At 45.6% G+C, this 12,106-nt stretch overlaps 1 non-coding gene across 1 annotated transcript; it reads right to left on the reverse strand.

Annotated features, from left to right (window-relative positions):
• Positions 1-4,402: 4,402 nt before the first annotated feature.
• LOC132892227 (U6 spliceosomal RNA) lies at positions 4,403-4,510 on the reverse strand. The gene has a single exon (XR_009655413.1). It is a non-coding gene; the product is annotated as a U6 spliceosomal RNA (small nuclear RNA).
• Positions 4,511-12,106: the final 7,596 nt, after the last annotated feature.

Below are 12,106 nucleotides of genomic sequence, written 5' to 3' on the forward strand. Positions count from 1 at the left end.
ATTGTTTAGTAAACGTACAATCGTCAGTAATAAGTGATAATTATTAGTTAAAGGCAGCTCTGTGGCATAAATCTTTCAATTAATCTTCTGTCATCCATTTGCTAAAATTATGTGCCACATATGTTATCAAGACAACACTTCATGTGACAAAGAAAGATATGACAAATACATAAATGTATGAAAATCATTTTGTACAATTAATGATTGATACATAGAAACACTTAAAACATGTGTGTGGCAGCGGGGGCGTGGTCAAGCGCTGGTCTGTGACAGGAGGGCGGAGCCAGGGAAGGCGAGTGGCAGAAATCACTACACCTGACGGTAATTAACCTGTGTTTGGTGTGTTTTCCCAGTAACCGCGCCCTATTTAAGGAGGCAGAGCTCATCCCGGGACAAGAACACAGTGTGTGTGTTTCGCTATCAGATTAAAACTGGCGGTTATACTGAAAAGTCTGGCAATAAAAAGCCTGTTTGCATCTGAAGCGTTGTCCTGCCGTCCTCTGTGCTCCACCCACACTTCAGAGAGCTCTACAGTGGTGCCAAAACCCGGGACAAGGTGGAGCACCAACCTCGCAGCCCCATGGAATCCTCCCCGTTCGCGGACCTGGTCCACGCCCTCGCCACGGCTCAGCAAAGCCAGCACCAGGCGCTCGTCACGCTCCGAAAGGAGCAAGAGCGGCGCTTCGAAGCCCTGGTGCTGGCCCAGCAGGAAGATCGCGAGGCGCTCCGGCATCTCCTCGCGTCGGCGGGGTCCACCAGCGCCCCGGCCGCGGGCCCGTCTCCCCTCACCGTGACCAAGATGGGCCCGCAGGACGACCCCGAGGCGTTTTTCACATTGTTCGAGCAGGTCGCCGAAGCCTCGGGGTGGCCGATGGAGCAGCGCGCGGCACGCCTCCTCCCCCTCCTGACGGGAGAGGCGCAGCCAGCGGGGAGTTATAGCGCGGCCAGCTGCGCCTCTCCCGTCAGGAGGGGGAGGAGGCGCGCCGCTCCATCGGCCACCCCGAGGCTTCGGCGACCTGCTCGAACAATGTGAGAAACGCCTCGGGGTCGTCCTGCGGGCCCATCTTGGTCACGGTGAGGGGAGACGGGCCCGCGGCCGGGGCGCTGGTGGACCCCGCCGACGCGAGGAGATGCCGGAGCGCCTCGCGATCTTCCTGCTGGGCCAGCACCAGGGCTTCGAAGCGCCGCTCTTGCTCCTTTCGGAGCGTGACGAGCGCCTGGTGCTGGCTTTGCTGAGCCGTGGCGAGGGCGTGGACCAGGTCCGCGAACAGGGAGGATTCCATGGGGCTGCGAGGTTGGTGCTCCACCTTGTCCCGGGTTTTGGCACCACTGTAGAGCTCTCTGAAGTGTGGGTGGAGCACAGAGGACGGCAGGACAACGCTTCAGATGCAAACAGACTTTTCAGTATAACCGCCAGTTTTAATCTGATAGCGAAACACACACACACTGTGTTCTTGTCCCGGGATGAGCTCTGCCTCCTTAAATAGGGCGCGGTTACTGGGAAAACACACAAAACACAGGTTAATTACCGTCAGGTGTAGTGATTTCTGCCACTCGCCTTCCCTGGCTCCGCCCTCCTGTCACAGACCGGCGCTTGACCACGCCCCCGCTGCCACAATGTGTTTTTAAAAAAATAATTTTTTTCTATCAATACCTAGCCATGACCTTGAAATCAGATCCATTGATAACAAAAGTCACAAATAGTGTTCAGTGTTCGTTGTTACAGCCAAACACAACACACCGATTAGGCATTTTGTATCACAGAATATTAATACATCATTTCATAGTGTTTTGAGTGTTCAAAACTATCCATAAACTGAATAAATCCACAAAATCCGCAATGAAAACAACTCTGGTAAACGCACGCTATAGAGAAAACATGGCGACAGGCCAGCATCACCCAAGGGAGGTTACTGGTATGACGTCACACACAAGTTGACCTAGTTAACGGCTGGCTGCCTAAATTTGGCTGTGCGCGTCAACTTTAAATGCTTGTAGCGGGCGCATCGTGACACTGAGATCGCGGGAAACAGAGGGGCTTGAATAACCCACCAAACCCGACATTTTGACACATGATATAGCCTGATTGCTGAAATTACCGCACGACGCCTTTAACATTTATACTCTACAGTGCATGTGCTAGTATAGCTTGTTTCATTTCATTATCTTAATATTAGAAAAAAACAATTGTGTTCATTTAAGCATTACTAATATTTATAAAACTAAGTGCTTCAATAGTGCACTGTAGATAACTGCATTGGCTATCAGTCAGGTCTTATGAGTACATTTCAGCCTATGGTTTGATCATTCCACTATGTATTTGGCTTAGTCAACTAGACACACACGCACTTGATGAGCCTTCGGGTAAAACACTTGTGTAGTATACTAATTCCCTAGATCTTTTCCACACACACACACATATATATATATATATATATCTCATCTCATCTCATCATCTCTAGCCGCTTTATCCTTCTACAGGGTCGCAGGCAAGCTGGAGCCTATCCCAGCTGACTACAGGTGAAAGGCGGGGTATACCCTGGACAAGTCACCAGGTCATCACAGGGCTGACACATAGACACAGACAACCATTCACAGTCGGTGAAGTTGTGCTTCTTTGTCTTTCCTTCTGTTTTGGGCATGTTCATCTCATCTCATCATCTCTAGCCACTTTATCCTTCTACAGGGTCGCAGGCAAGCTGGAGCCTATCCCAGCTGACTACGGGAGAAAGGCGGGGTACATCCTGAACAAGTCGCCAGGTCATCACAGGGCTGACACATAGACACAGACAACCATTCACACTCACATTCACACCTACGGTCAATTTAGAGTCACCAGTTAACCTAACCTGCATGTCTTTGGACTGTGGGGGAAACCGGAGCACCCGGAGGAAACCCACGCGGACATGGGGAGAACATGCAAACTCTGCACAGAAAGGCCCTCGCCGGCCACGGGGCTCGAACCCGGACCTTCTTGCTGTGAGGCGACAGCGCTAACCACTACACCACCCTGGTTTTGGGCATGTTGTCCACAGATATCAATATTCATTAAGGGCGTTTCGCTGAATATTTATAGGCAATTGTGGGTGTGTCTTGAGGTACGCACAGGTGCCGCAAATTTAGCCCATGTTTACATTAGACCGTATCAGTGGATCATCAGATTAACGTTTTTAAAACGATTAGTGTGCACACAGCAACACCAATACACGATTTGCGTGCACACAGCAACACCAATACACGGATATGCTCGGCTCCGCAGGCATCCTGCGCTCCAAATCACTCCGCCCTGAACAGCGAGTGCCCTCTGGAGGGTGCGCACTCTGGCCTTGCGCAGCTCACAGAGCACGCGAGTGAAGTGCATGAGCCACGATTCGGGACTGAGCCGCTGTGTGTGTGATCTCAGCGCATATCACTTACCACTTGCAAGTGGAAGGATGGCAAGCCTAAAGACAATCATAACTACACAATGGGCAGTATTTGCATCAGTATTTGCAGTATTTTCATACTTTTATACTCTTTAATGAAAGGTGATACAAGGCGGAAGTCCGCGCCGCTTTTCAGCAGTCGCGTCACATGACCAACGCCAGCGAATCAGGAAGGTGGATGTCACAGTGACGTTGTCCAATGACGACGCCAGCTAGAGCTCAGCACAGCGTATTCGCGTATTCTCAATGTTTACACAGCACCGGAGCTGACACGATCTGGATTGAATACGTGGACCCTGGCGGATTCCCGTTTCCCAGCGTTTCCAGGCGGTTTAATGTAAACGGACAGTGCATCCGCGAAGAAAATGAGACAGATACGGTCTAATGTAAACTTGGCCTTAGAGTGGATTGTGATTAATAAAGGGAAATTGGCGTGGAATGTGCGTGCGCACGGTTTTATAAATCAGAATATTTCTGTGCACGGTGGTGTAGTGGTTAGCGCTGTCGCCTCACAGCAAGAAGGTCCTGGGTTCGAACCCCGGGTCCGGTGAGGGCCTTTCTGTGTGGAGTTTGCATGTTCTCCCCGTGTCCGCGTGGGTTTCCTCCGGGTGCTCCGGTTTCCCCCACAGTCCAAAGACATGCAGGTTAGGTTAACTGGTGACTCTAAATTTACCGTAGGTGTGAATGTGAGTGTGAATGGTTGTCTGTGTCTATGTGTCAGCCCTGTGATGACCTGGCGACTTGTCCAGGGTGTACCCCGCCTTTCGCCCGTAGTCAGCTGGGATAGGCTCCAGCTTGCCTGCGACCCTGTAGAAGGATAAAGCGGCTAGAGATAATGTGATGTGTGTGATATTTCTGTGCCCACGCCATCTTCTGGCGTAAATCCTGCGCAAAGTTTTATAAATAAGGCCCTCCTGGTGAGGGTTGGAGTTAGCTTTTCAGGGTTTGGGTTAGTTTTCAGAGCTATTAGAAAAAATAAAATATGGTAACGCTTCACGATTTTGCGTGTCATCCTTGCGCCAGGGGCCATGCTAATCTTCTCTGTATCGTTCCAATTTTGGTATATGTGCCACCGTAGCAAGCACGAACAAACATCTTGAACAGCCACTATAAATAATGCAGTTCCTCAAAACGTTTCCTGTTCAGGCTGAGTGCGGAAACACCGAGTTCCTTCAGAAGACTCACAGAACTGATCTGAATCCACACACACTGCATGGACTTTACAGATAATAATCCTGCATGGATTTTACAGATATAATAATCCTCCAAATTAAGCATTAAACACTTCAAAATACTACACTTTTTCATTTCGTGTCTCAGACTGCAGCGATGCAAGCTGGGAGTATGGAGATTTGAGCAGCTTCTGGTGTTCTGATTGGTTATCTGTGTGGTGATGTCATCAGTCATTTGTTCTCGTGATCTCTCTCTCTCTCTCACACACACACACACACACACCTCCCCCCCTCTCTGAGACAGGACTCCAAACATACCACACGTGTTCAGTTTGGACTCGGCGTCGGGGAGAGAACAATAACATCACAACCAGGCCTAGAAATTCATATATTTTTTCACCAGCCAGCCGGACTAGTTACCTTCCAAAGTAACTCGCCAAACAGAAAATAAACTAGCCAAAATTTGTTCATGTATGAATTTTACTAATGTCAAAAATAACACAAAAGAGAGTAGTTACCATTGTTCATGACTAATGTGCATTTATTTCAAGACCCGAGTATTTTGATACTGTTGTTAAATACATAAATGAGAACAACACAGGGCACCATCATATAATATCAACAAATAATAATATATTGGAAAACTTGGCAACTTAGACGGCACGGTGGTGTAGTGGTTAGTGCTGTCGCCTCACAGCAAGAAGGTCTGGGTTCGTGGCCAGCGAGGGCCTTTCTGTGCGGAGTTTGCATGTTGTCCGCGTGGGTTTCCTCCGGGTGCTCCGGTTTCCCCCACAGTCCAAAGACATGCAGGTTAGGGTAACTGGTGACTCTAAATTGACCGTGAGCGTGAATGGCCCCTTTTCCAGAGGAAAGAACCGCTTACATCAGCGGGGGGGCGGAGTTGTTAAGACCAATAACAAGACCGCGAAAGATCGCCATATTTAAGCGACGACAAGCAGCAGCTGTACAAACACGAAGTCATCCATTGTTGTTGTTGCTGCTGCTTCTTCCGTGTTGTTTTTGCTTTGATATTCGCGCCAAGGTTTATGTAAACGAAGCGACGTAATGACGTATACAGCGACGTAATGACATGGCTCCGCTTAGCACCGCGAGCTATGGAAAAGCAAACTGGTTCTCAGCTGGCTCGCAAGTTGAACGAGTTGTGAACCAGCACCAGCACTGGCCCGAACCAGCCCTGGAACTGATTTGGTGGAAAAGGGGTATGTGTCTATGTGTCAGCGCTGTGATGACCTGGTGAGTTGTCCAGGGTGTACCCCGCCTTTCGCCCGTAGTCAGCTGGGATAGGCTCCAGCTTGCCTGTGACCCTGTAGAACAGGATAAAGCAGCTAGAGATAATGAGATGAGATGAGACTTGGCAACTTGGTGTATGAGTATTGAAAACAAATATACTTACTATCATGACTATAGCGCCCAAAATATGTCCAACATGCTTTCTGTATTTAACCATTTATGAGAGAGAAAGCATTAGGAGCTTCATACTGACTAGGAATCAACTTGAAAAAAAGTAATTATTCCATAAAAATCGTATCGCAGCCAAGGCCTACCCTGCTCCCACGTTTGCTTATAAGTCCTATGTCGTTTCTCCTTCTCGTACGCTTTATCGGCAGCCTTTTTCTCCTCTTCAGACCGAGGTCGCTTTGTCCCTGTCTCTTTGTTTGCGAAAAAGCTGACAAACATCCTCTTCACAGATCTTGAGTGCTGGTGTGGGGTCAGATGCGAGAGGAGGCAGAATAGCAGGAGGTGTAAATGAGTCTTTAATGTCTGAGGGGGGGAGAGGTGTGAATGTGTCAAATCTGCAGTAAAACACATTCAACTCGTCAGCCAGTTGATGGTTCATTGCAGTGTTGGGAGATGATCTCCTGTAGTTGGTGATGTTCTTCAGGCCTCTCCACATTGACGCCGGATCGTTGGCTGAAAGGCTGTTTTTGATCCTTTCAGCGTAGCTCCTCTTATCTGCTTTCACCTCTTTCGTCAGTGTGTTTCTGGCCTGTTTGTACAGGACTCTGTCCCCACTTCTGTAGGCCTCCTCCTTGGCCTGGCGAAGCTGCCTGAGTTTTGCAGTGAACCAGGGTTTGTTGTTGTTGTATGTGTGGAAGGTCTTGGTGGGCACGCACATATCCTCACAAAAATTGATGTAAGATGTCACGGTATCAGTCAGTTCATGCAGGTCTAAAGCTGCACTCTCAAAAACACGAGTTAAGGATTAGTTTCACAAGTGATTTCGAAGTTTTGAAAATTTCAAAACTTTGAAATCATGAGTGAAATTGATCCTTAATTTTACGAGGAACCATATGATTACTTGTTTATAATATCTCTCTCTCTCATTATCTGTAGCCGCTTTATCCTTCTACAGGGTCGCAGGCAAGCTGGAGCCTATCCCAACTGACTACGGGCGAAAGGCGGGGTACACCCTGGACAAGTTGCCAGGTTATCACAGGGCCGACACATAGACACAAACAACCATTCACACTCACATTCACACCTACGGTCAATTTAGAGTCACCAGTTAACCTAACCTGCATGTCTTTGGGCTGTGGGGGAAACCGGAGCACCCGGAGGAAACCCACGCGGACAACATGCAAACTCCACACAGAAAGGCCCTCGCCAGCCCCGGGGCTCGAACCCAGGACCTTCTTGCTGTGAGGCGACAGCGCTAACCACTACGCCACCGTGCCGCCTTGTTTATAATATGTCGGGCCAAATTCATACTTCGGAAGCCATTCAAGTTCACAACATTTGTCATTCATGTTTTCTGAACCAATCAGGGCGCAAGACTATCTTGCACATTTGAATCAGTTTCTAAAGCGTCTTTCATCATGACACGGCGACACAACACAAGGATTTTGAAAGTGGTTTACAAAATTTTATTGGAACTTCTTTACAAAAGCTGATTGCTAAATGCAAAAAAAATCTGTGCTTGATCTAAAAGGAATTACAAATACCATTCATCATTATAAATCTAACTGGCTGGAAAACGATCAAAACTATTGAACTCATGTAAGCTTTCAACTGAAAACAGTCGGACTTCAAAACAAATTAATCACACAGAAAAGAGTTATTTTCCTACTCAGAATCAGAGTCTAAGACTCTTGTAAATTCTTTGGCTTGCTTGACTGTTGACACACTGCAGACTGAGTAGACTGAGTAAACCATAATCAAGCAATGAACTAGCCAATAGCATTTCAGAAATACGGCCCCGTGTTAAGGAAAAAAAGCCCTCCTTGACTGACCAATCAGAATTGAGTAATTTGGCCCTTTAACATAAAAGGTAGATGATATGCAAATATGAACCTTTTGACCCTTTAACATTTATATTCTACAGTGCATGTGCTAGTATAGCTTGTTTCAATTCATTATCTTAATATCAGAAAAAAAACAATTATTGTGTCCATTTAAGCATTACTAATGTTTAAAAAACTTTTCAAGTTATGCTGCAATAGTGCACTGTAGATAACTGCATTGGTTATCAACCAGGTCTTATGAGTACATTAAAGCCTATGGTTTGATCATTCCACTACGTATTTGGCTTATTCAAATAGATATACACACACTTGATGAGCCTTTGGGCAAAACACTTGTATAGTATACTAATAAAAATACAATGAATCTTCCCTAGATCTTTTACACACACACACACACACACACACACACACACACACACACACACACACACACACTGTGTTTAGAACCTATCATCAGTTTCAGTTTTGTGGCACCCTGCAATAAGGTGTAGATTTGTACGAATTGTAATAGAATAGACCTATTTGTTGTCATGGTTGTATATAGAATTGCAAAAATAAATACAAGTCCACACCTAGAAAATATTTCGGCATAGTAACCCCTAGGGCCTAGCCCAGAGAGATTTAACCCCCTTCCCTCACCATGAATGGTCCTACTTGTCATAACTAAAAATCCATGGTTTTCCCCAAAGCATTTTAGCGTATCAGGCCAGATACGCTTCCTCTGCCCACCGACACGCTTAGTCGCTTTAGTTAAAATCCGATATGCTTAGATTTAGACCGATACGTTAAATTTCCTACCCACAAGTAACTAGATACATAGGAGAGCAAATAACAGATCCATTTACATATTGATTGATATTTGTGTTAAACAAGCGGTCTTTTTTTCCAATGTTTGTGTTGATTCTGTCAAAGTTATATGTCTGTGTGGTATGGTGTAAACAAACTGTAATCTGTTGGCTATGTCAAGATCACGTGTTCAAACCATCCAATAAAAATATAGAAAGAAAACGTCAGACATCCCGGAATTTTCCGATTCATGATAAGCAATCTCATTGGCTGTCGATGTCGTCCCCCATCAGACGGACAAATCCGACTGATTTTAATCACAAAAGTTTGACCTAGTCTATTATCATTCATGAATATGTTTATAAGTACATAATCTTTCTGCAAACTTAAACGTATGAATTAAGTTTTCTTTTCCTTTAAATATGTTTTCATCTAAGTAATCTATAACAAAACAGTTTAACTTGCATATTGAACTTTAAGGTGAAATTTCAAATGTGTATACATTAATACTATTTCGGTCAGAAATCATTGAAACACTGGTAAAATCTATCCTATAATCATGTATCTAAAACCTCTCAGAGACCCTGAAAATGCACCTGAGAGCATCTATTTTCAAAAACTTTTCCAGGGGGATTTCACTTCATGCCGTTGAAGCTCATTGTCTGTGTATTATCATGCCAGAATTTAGGGCTTTAATTTTTTTTCTGGGGAAAACACCATACTTGCCAACCCTCCCGATTTCAGCGGGAGGCTCCCGATTTTAGCCTCCATCTCCCGCTTCCCGATCGTATTTGTTAAAAACTGGATAATCTCCCGGTTGGGGGAAATCCCTACCGCCAAGTTAAAAATACTCCCGATTATGTCCAATCAGAATCGTATGAGAAACACTGCTGACATCAACTGATTTTTAACCAATCAACGAACAGGAGGACAGTCACTTCCGTAATGTAGGATTCACCCAGGCTGTCTGACATTTTTTACAAGCAGTCATTCATCATGGCCACTAAACCAAATACCAAACGGCAAAAATATGAATGCAAATACCAGGTTGCATGGGAGAATGAATTTCCATGGATAAGCAAATGTTCGACCAGCCAGACCAACGCATTTTGCAAGGTAAGAGTACAAAGCGATTAATTTATCCCAATCTTATGGTGGGGTAAAAGCAGGTAAGTTACATATTCTTCAAAACTACAGTAGGTCATTCACACCCTTTTATGTAAATTCTTAATGTTCTTATTTTTTAATTAAAAATAGTTGATCATTTGTACATGTGTATGTAACAAGTACTTATGAGACATTGAAATTAACTTCTCATCTCATCTCATTATCTCTAGCCGCTTTATCCTTCTACAGGGTCGCAGGCAAGCTGGAGCCTATCCCAGCTAACTACGGGCGAAAGGCGGGGTACACCCTGGACAAGTCGCCAGGTCATCACAGGGCTGACACATAGACACAGACAACCATTCACACTCACATTCACACCTACGGTCAATTTAGAGTCACCAGTTAACCTAACCTGCATGTCTTTGGACTGTGGGGGAAACCGGAGCACCCAGAGGAAACCCACGCGGACACGGGGAGAACATGCAAACTCCACACAGAAAGGCCCTCATCGGCCACAGGGCTCGAACCCGGACCTTCTTGCTGTGAGGCAACAGCGCTAACCACTACACCACCATGCCGCCCTGAAATTAACTTAAGATTTATATTATGTTTTGTATTTTTTCGTAGTAAGAAGTATAATTAAATTGCATATGCAGTAGGATCTGCACCTCTGTATAAACAAAATATATTTATCATATTGAAATGATTTTAACTCTTGAGAATTTCTTTTTGCAGTTGTGTCGCAGAAATTTTAGCATCAGCCACGGTGGAAAAAATTATGCCAAAAATGATACCATTTCAGAAACAAACTGAACAACTTCTAAAGTGTTTAGTGAAATTTTGCATGACAGAATCTGTTTGATGAGTGTATTTGCAGCCACATGGTGGTGTAGTGGTTAGCACGGTCGCCTCACAGCAAGAAGGTTCTGGGTTTGAACCCAGCGGCTGGCAAGGGCCTTTCTGTGTGGAGTTTGCATGTGTCTGCGTGGGTGTGCTCCGGTTTCCCCCATGGTTCAAAGACATGCGGTTAGCTTAATATGGGATGGCCTTGGGTGAGGCACCTGACTCCTGATTGCTACCTGGGTGCTGTTAGCAGGGCTGCCCACTGCTCTCCCTCACTACAGCCATCTCTCCTTCTTCCCTCAACACACCTCCCCCTAGTCATCACAGCAGCCCCCTCCTCCCCCACCTCAACACAGACTCCTCCATGCATTATTGCAGACCAGGTCAGAGGTCAACTGAGGAAGCTTCACCCCAGGAAAGCAGCAGACCCGGACAAGGTGTGTCCATGACTACTGAAGACCTGCGCTGCTGAACTGGGTGAACCACTCCAATGCATCTTCAACCTCAGCCTGCAGCTGGGGAGAGTGCAGCTGGGGAGAGATTATAAATAAATTGCAAACACATCATTTCAACAACACAATCGTTTTAATTAATTTTTTTTTTTAGCTCAACAGTTGAAAACTAATTTTTCATTTTGGACATTGGACACAGAACAGTGTAACAGAACAGAAAAGTGAAAGCTACTTTGATTACCAGCTGCGCACATTATAGCACAAGATCTGGTTAAGCCGTACACGCGCTGTAGCTCGCTTGTTGTTTGTCCAGCGAAACACTGCACACATAATAGAAGAGGCTGGATCCAGTGTTGCCATATTGGGTGGTTTTAAGTGCATTTTGGCGGGTTTTGAACATATTTTGGGCTGGAAATCGTCAGCAGTATCTGGCAACACTGGCTGGATGCTGGGCGCTGCCGGGAACTGGGGCAGAAACTGCCGTACGCTCAGCTAGCTCAGCTGGGAAACACTTGCCAGTCATAACCAGACGGTCGTAAAGTCGATCGGTCGTAAGTCGCATAGGTCGTAAGTCGATGACTATCTGTACTGAACTCATCAAAACTATGAAATAACATATGGAATTATATGGAATTATATGGTAAACAAAAAAGTGTTAAAAAAACAACGTTTCATCTTTTAGATTCTTCAAAGTCGTCACTATTTACCTTGATAACAGCTTTGCACACCATTGGCATTATCTGAACCAGCTTCATGAGGTAGTCACCTGGAATGCTTCTCAATTAACAGGTGTGTCTTGCAGGGGCGTCACTAGGCCTTTTTTTTACTGGGGCATGTGCCCCAGTAAAAATCAGCTGTGCCCCAGTAAGAAAATTTTGAAAGATTTTCGTAACGAACTAGTTTCTTTGGCAGATCATTTATCTACTGTAAGTTGTAGGACAGAGTGTGTTTCAAACTCCTATCGCCTCTTCTTTCTAACTAATTTCTGATTAGTCTGGGAGATTCTCACTGTAAACATAGCGTGTGTGCGGCGTGCCATGAGTCCATTTAGCCTACTG

This window comes from Neoarius graeffei, chromosome 9 (genome assembly GCF_027579695.1).
Source record: "Neoarius graeffei isolate fNeoGra1 chromosome 9, fNeoGra1.pri, whole genome shotgun sequence".
Classification (NCBI taxonomy): domain Eukaryota; kingdom Metazoa; phylum Chordata; class Actinopteri; order Siluriformes; family Ariidae; genus Neoarius; species Neoarius graeffei.